Here is a 7,890-nt window from a genome sequence, read left to right on the forward strand (position 1 = left end):
AAGACGATATCCTCCCGATGTTCTGTGAATGTCATGTGATATGGGTATCGGGCATCCCGTTGATCTTCCCCCCCCCTCCCATCACGAGAGAGGGCGTGGCGGATGGGCTTTCTCAGACTGATGGCTTTAGACTCACCAGCCTAGCAATCTGAGTGCAATTATCTGATCCAACCGGCGGCGTGTGATCTCTCACATTCATGAAGACCGCCAAAGCTACTCCATGCCCCCAGCATCCGAGTGTGAGAGGGATTTCTGTTGCCTAAACTAAAGTCCTGGTGCGGGAAATCCATGCACTGCGGGGGGGAGGGGGGGGTTGTCCCTCAGCCCAGCCTGCATCCTCTCCAATCCAGGACTCCTCAGGGGATGTCCTACTGCCGGTTTAAGCCCGATCTCGGGGATTGGGCCTAAACCAGCAGTCGGACATCCCTCTCACAATCCAGGACTGCTAGCTCCCAACCACTCACCTGCCTGCCTGATTGCCCCTAACCACTCCATGCCAGCCTGATCGACGCCTAACTGCTCCCCTGCCGGCTTGATCACCCCCAACTGTCCTCTCCTGCTGGCCCGGTTGCCCCCAACTGCCCTCCCCTGCCAGCCTGGTCACCCCCAACTGCCCTCCCCTGCCAGCCTTGTCGCCCCTAACTGCCCTCCCCTGCAGGCCTGGTCCCTGTCAACTGCCCTCCCTCCCCTGCCAGCCTGGTCACCCCTAACTGCTCTCCCCTGCCAGCCATCTTGTGGCCACATGGGGGTGGCCATCTTGTGTGAGGGTGTGGTGGTCAATTTGCATATTACCTCTCTATTATATAAGATTGGCTCACACAATTATGGAGGCTGCCACTTCTCAAGGTCTGCAGTCAGCACACTGGAGACCTAAGTAGCTGATGGTATAAAGTTCCAATCTATAGGTTAGCAGGGCAAGACCCCAAAAAGCCATGTTTCAGTTCAAATCCAAGTGCAAAAAAAAAAAAGCTGCTGTCTCAGTTCAAAGGTCATCGGCAGGAGAAGTGTCCTCTTATTTGTAAGAGAGTCAGCTTTTTTGTTCTATTCAGCCTTTAGCTGATTAGCTGAAGCTCACCCACATTGAATAGGGCAATCTGCTTTACTCAGTCTAACAATTTGAATGGTAAGCTCAACCCAAAAATGTCTTTCCAGAAATACCCAGAATTATGTTCAACTAGGTATCTGGGCACCCCCTGGACCAGTCAAGTTGACAAGTAAAACTAACCATCACAGGGGACAAAGACAAAGGTCTATTTATTGTCCCAGAGGACAAGATGGACTCAAAATACTGTGCAGTTAGAGAAATAATGAGAAAGAAATACTTAAAGTCAAATATTAACTATAGTAATTTGGGGTCATGGAAAAAATTTATTTTTATCTTCTTTTCTGGATTTTTCATATTCCTTTTTTTCTTCTTGAGGGCATTATGCTAAGTGGAATAAGTCAGAAAAATATAAATACCTATGATCTCACCTATATGTGGAATCTAAAACCAAAGAAAGAGATCATGAATATAGAGAACAGATTTTGGTTGCCTGAGGCACAAGGTCGGAGTGGGCAAATGGGTAGAGGAGGTCAAAAGATATAAATTTCCAGTTTCAAAATGAATCCTTTTGTCCTCCTCCCTAGGATATAAGTACAAAAAGGGCAAGACATTTGTCTTAATTTTACCCTGTCCATTATGGAATTTTCCATTTTTCATCTCACCTTCCTACTGCCAATTTGAATATAAACTTATTCAAATTTATAAAGTCTTACTAATAGTTTCAACTTAAACAATAAAATGTGACTTTCAACTTATGGGAAATATTCCAAATAAAAGGCATTGCTTCCTTTCTATATCAGAAACATCTTTCCTACTGAGCATATACTGGCCACACAATATTTTGTAATCATTCTTTCCCACTTGTGTTTTATGAGAGATTGCTTTACGGATTTGAGGTTTTTAAGGCCAGCAATGTAATCCAATCTTGACCCCTCTCAGATCTCTGGTGTTCATGTTATGGAAAGGGTAAATTAAGTTCCTGGAGGTGGCCCATGAGAGCTCACATCACATTCTAGAATTAAATTGACCTTGTTTCCATCCCTTGCATGAGAGGAAGACAGGAGGGCTAGGCTACTCTTTTCCAAAAGACTCACCCTCTTCAACAAGCCACTCGATTCTTCGTATAGCTGACATCTCTGTCAAGTTTATTTGATTGTCTCCAAGCAAAGCAATCTGGAATAAAACATTGCAAGATATTCCCACCTTTGAGAGAAACCACTGAGATGTCTAAACCTAGAGAAGATCTGAAACAACCGTTGGGGCTCGTGCCAATGTTCAATGCTCCAGAATCAAGTGTGATCAGGGCCCCAGTCAATCTGGTGACCTATGAAGTCAGCTTCATAGCCATGTCGCTGTCAAGAAAACATCCAGCCAACTTCCCTCTTCTGCTCTAAATATTTGCAAAAATCTCAAAGAGTCTCACTCCCCAAACACCCAGAAACACTGTCATGCACAGTTTCTCTGTGGTAGACTCCTCCTATCATTAGATATTTCTTAAGCACGATGAAGTTCCAACTATTTGTGATGCCCTGGGAGTGTCTTCCACTGTCTCAGGTTTTTGGGGTAATAAGTGTGCCGGCTGTTCACATGTTTCCTTGTTAATAATTTTTTTACCCTTATTGCATAAGTTTCTACATTGCCAGCTTCTATGTCAGTGTATCCACCTAATCAAATGTCATTGCAAAATTTATGGCCTCCATATTTATCAATATTTTCTTCCTATATGATGACATTTTACAGACTACTTTTTTGGATAAGCGAATAGGTTTTGCCATTACTTAGTTTGCAGAGTTAAAATATCTAAAGCAATTTCTTCACAAAGGATTTACCATAAAAGTCTATTTATTTATTCTGAAGTATTTGAGAATAATTTTGGAAACTGGGAAATATAAACCACCTGCATTGGGGTTAGAGTGAACATGACTCTAGATGTATTGAAGAGGGAGGATCAAATCCATAGAGTGACTCGTTATGAGCTCACAGTTCACAGTCTAAGAAAGAAATAAGCAATGTTCAACACACCAGGCCAAGTTTCATATTTTAAACAGAAATTGAGTAAAAAACAAAACAATAAACAGAGTCAAGGTAAGTACACAGAGGTATATTATTAGAGAGTATTAGAGAGGTGACAGAGAAGGAAATAAAGACAATTATGGAGGGAGGGAGGAGAGGATAGGCAATTTTTCTGTCCTTGAGAAAAAATGATATGTACAGTCATGGTTGATGGGCACATAGAAAAGAAAGACCCTTGGACAAAAGAACTTATATACAGAAGGTCTGAAATCTTTTATAAACGAATCTTTTAAATTTTTCTCTTTTTAATCAACCTTGTCAATATGAAAAGATGCTCAAGTATAATTAGTATAACAGTCTAAATGTGGAAATACTTCTACTATTTTTTCTTCTTTTTTGCAAAATTACATCATACTGAAAAGAAACATAGAAGGAGAGATGCAGGATAATTAAGGAACTGTGAACTCTTGCAGGGAACTCAGTGTCTTGTTAAAGATTCATTGTTGACTTTTAAAAAAATAAAGGATTGCCCTGGCCAAGTAGCTAAGTTAGTGAGTGCATCATCCCAATACACCAAGGTTGTGGCACATACAAGAAACAACCAATGAATGCATAAATAAGTGGAACAACAAATCAATGTTTCTCTCTCTCTCTCTCTCTCTCTCTCTCTCTCTCTCTCAAATTAATAAATAAATAAAAATTTTAAATAATAAAATTAATCTTTAAAAATAAATAGATAAATGACTGTGTGAGTAGGTAGAAATCAGAACTCTGTTCCAGGGAACATGAAAGACATATGCTAACTCTGATATATGTTTCTGTAACTTATTGGAATGATAGGAAAGGCTTGTATTTTATCATACTAGTTTAATTCTCCTCTGATTTGCATCTCTCAAACTACACAGTAATTAGAACTTTCCTTTTGCTAATAAGATGAGCATAACAACTATGCTTGCAATCTCTACAGACCAGGTTCATGCTGGTTTGCTGAGAACCAAGATCAACAGTAATTAATATAAATGCAAGAAGTCCAGTCAGAAGCCTGAATTGGGCTCTTTGATATTCACGGGGTGAATATTTGCGTTTTATTACCTACTGCTGACTCAATGGCCTAAAGCAAACTCCCCCAACCTGATAATCTTACTGTTTACTAAACAATCACCTTTGATATGTCTGTTTGCATTCCTAAAAGGCAATTGTGTATTCTAGTAAATAAAAGCAGATGGGAACAGAGATTCAGTGGAAGTTGGCTACTATAGCTAAGCTTTCCCTGGCTTCCCCCATAATTTCCAAATTTATATTTCTTGTGTATTAATTTGTGCGTCAGCCCTTTCTCCAAGCCTTTGAACCTGAAAGCCATGCTGGCCATGGCTTTTCACACTGGTTGACTTTTTAGAGCATCAAGACCATTTCTTTGGCCTTTTTTTTTCTGTCAGAATGACTTCTTTTAACATTGTTTAACTTTTTATTTTGAAATAATCATTGTTCACAGGAAGTTTCATAAGTAGTACAGAGGAGTTCTGTCTACGCTTCACTCAGATTCTCCCAATGCTTACATCTTACATGACAGTGGTACAAAAATCAAAATCAGGAGCATAACTCTGGTCCTGTGTGTGTATAGAGCACTATGCCATGTTATCACATGTGTAGATTCGTGGGACCTCCACGGAAATCAAGACACAGGCTGTGCCAGCACACTCCTTCATGCAGCCCCTTTACAGCACACCCATGCCTTTCCACCAACACCTCACAACACTCCTAACCATGGCAACCATCTCTACAACTTTGTCATTTCAACAATGAAATCATAAAGTGTGTGACTTTTTGAGATTGGTTTCTCAACATAATACCTTTGAAATCCATCCAAATTATTGCATATATCATTAATTTTTCCTTTTTATCGCCTGCAGAGAATTCCCTGGTGTGGATATACCACAATTTTTTTAACCATTCACTTATTGTACAGCTATGGTTCTAATTTGGGGCTATTACAAATAAAGTTGTCATACACATTTATGTACAGATTTTTATATAAATATTATGTTAAGTCTTTATTTCTCTGCAATAAATGCCTGGGAGCACACTTGCTAATTGTATGGTACATGTATGTTTCAATTTTTAAGAAACTGCCAAACTATTTTCAGAGCAGTTATACCAGTTTGAGTGAGGAATAGAAACTGTACTTTCCTTTTTGTCCCTTTACCCTCACACATTTATAATATGCTGGTCTTAGATTACATACATCAAAAACCACATTATAACAGTTATAATTTTTACTTCAACTATCAAATATACTTTTTCAGTCTCACTCTCTTTCTCTTCTCCTTCTAGGACATCAATGACATGGATGTTAGATGTTTTGTTATATTTTAAAGATCGCTGAGATTTTTTTTAATTCTATTTTTTCACTCCTGTTCATATTGGATCATTTCTATCCTCAAGTTCACAGATTCTTTTCTCTGTCCTTTCCATTCAGATGTTAAGCCCACCCATTGAATTTTTTATTTGGGTTATTATATTTTTCAGTTCTAAAATCTCCACCAGATTCTTCTTTATATCTTCTATTTCTTTGCAGAAATTTTCTATTTTTCATGTAATGCATTCATAATTCCTCATTAAAGGATTTTGCATGATGGATGCTTTTAATCCTTTACAGATAATCCCAGCATCTGTATCATGTTTGGTGTCCATCAGTTGTCCTTTCTCACTCAAGGGGAGATTCTCCTGGTTCTTGGCACAATGAGTGACTTTCAATCGAATCTTGGATGACTTGGCTATTATGTCATTAGACTCTGGATTTTATTTAAGTCTTGTGTTTTAGCATCTTCCTCTGACTCTGTGGGAGTTGGGGGGCATCACCTTGTCATTGCCAGATGGGGTTAGAAATCCAGCTTCCTTTCTCAACTTCCATGACACCATGAAATGGGAGATCTTGGGGCTTGTTATTGCTGGCCTAGAGGAGAAATGCCAGCAGTGCCTTCCCCCGTTTTGACAATCCAAAATGTCTCTAAACATTGCCAAATGTTCGTTGAGGCTGAGAACCACTGGTGTAGAGGATGCTGATGGATCTTTTATAAGCCCCCCATCCAACATACCTCTGCAAGAGAGACAATGGCATACCCCATTCACGTAGGCATGAAAAATGCATCCTTGAAAAGCTCTCTGAGGGCTGCCCTGTGCAGAACGTAGGTGAATTAATAACTCCTGGGAATGGGATCCCAGCATGGGAACTCCAGGTCCTGGCTGTTTACAGAGTCAGGTGGGTACAATCACAATAAGCTATAAGAACAAATTGACCATCAGAGGCTTTCGACCTACAGAGATCACAGAAATGACTAGTTGTGAAATTTCTAGAAAAAGATGGGCAAAAAAATAGGGGTTGACAAACCACAGCTTGCAGGCCAAGTCCAGCCATCACCTGATTTTACATAAAGTTTTATTGAAACCTCGCCACATCCATGCATTTCCATTGTCTGTGGCCACCTTAATGCTACACGAGCAGAGTTGAAGAGCTGTCAGAACTTCTGACCCACAGAGCCTAAAATAGTTGTTGCCTGGTCCTTTACAAAAGGTGTGCTGACATCCGATCTAAACCAACGTAAGGGCCAATGACTAAGGTCAGCAGGATGTGTGTGAGAAGGAAAGGGCCAGCCTCTATCCCTCACCCTCTCTCATCCTCCATTCTCCAAGAAGCCTGGGCTACTAGTAAGATCTTGTGGGACCTTGACCAAACCTGCATTGCCCACATGCATAGAATTTACCAGCTGAAAAATAAATGAGGGTGTCTAGGGACTCCTACATACATATACATATACATATACATATACATATACATATACATGTGTGTGTGTGTGTGTGTGTGTGTGTGTGTGTGTTATATAACTAGAGGCCCAGTGCACAGATTCATGCACTGGTGGGGTCCCTGGGCCTGGCCTGCGGGGATTGGGCCAAAACCAGCAGTCCGACATTCCCCAAGGGATCCCAGATTGTGAGATGGTGCAGGCCAGGCCGAGGGACCCTAGTATGCATATAAGATCTTTGGTTAATCTCTTCTCGCCCTGCCCCCCTCCTCCTTTTCCTCTGAGATTCATCAGTCTGTTCTATGTTCCCATGCCTGTGCATTGAGCATCTGCCCCCTGGTGGTCAGTGCACATTATAGCTACCGGTCAAACAGTCACTTAGGCTTTTATACATATAGATATTCAAGTTTCCAAAGTAAAAACCAGACTCAACTGGGCTGGCTTTCATCACCTACAGTCAGCACTGTCAGGTACTCTGAAACATACATGCATCCTTACCTGGACGGGAGACTTTGAGGAAGCTGCACCAGATGGTTCTGGGCCTCACAGAGCATGATGCTGCTCCTCTCATTAGCATAGCTTTCTTCTGAAAAGGGGGTCTTGGTGACAATGCTATAAGCTGCCTTGATTTTGGCATCACTAGGAAACAGTGTCATTAAAAAAAATCAAACCCTGCCCAATCAGCATGGCTCAGTAGTTGAGCGTCAACCTATGAACCAGGAAGTCAGGGTTTGATTCCCAGTCAGGGCACATGCCTGGGTTGTGGGCTCAATCCCCAGTAGGGGGCATGCAGGAAGCAGCCAATCAATGATTCTCTCTCATCATTGATGTTTCTATCTCTCTCCCTCTCCCTTCCTCTCTGAAATCAATTATATATATATATATATGTATGTTCAAAGCTTCTGGTAATGTTCTCACCCTCCAATGGCTTTCTCTTGAGACAAAAATACAGCATTGACTAAGACAACTTAGAACCAAAGCATTTAAAATACCTTTATTGTTTTCCTAATTGGGTAGTCATTCCATGCCATG

Source organism: Myotis lucifugus, unplaced genomic scaffold (genome assembly GCF_000147115.1).
Source record: "Myotis lucifugus unplaced genomic scaffold, Myoluc2.0 scaffold_33, whole genome shotgun sequence".
In the NCBI taxonomy this organism is placed as follows: domain Eukaryota; kingdom Metazoa; phylum Chordata; class Mammalia; order Chiroptera; family Vespertilionidae; genus Myotis; species Myotis lucifugus.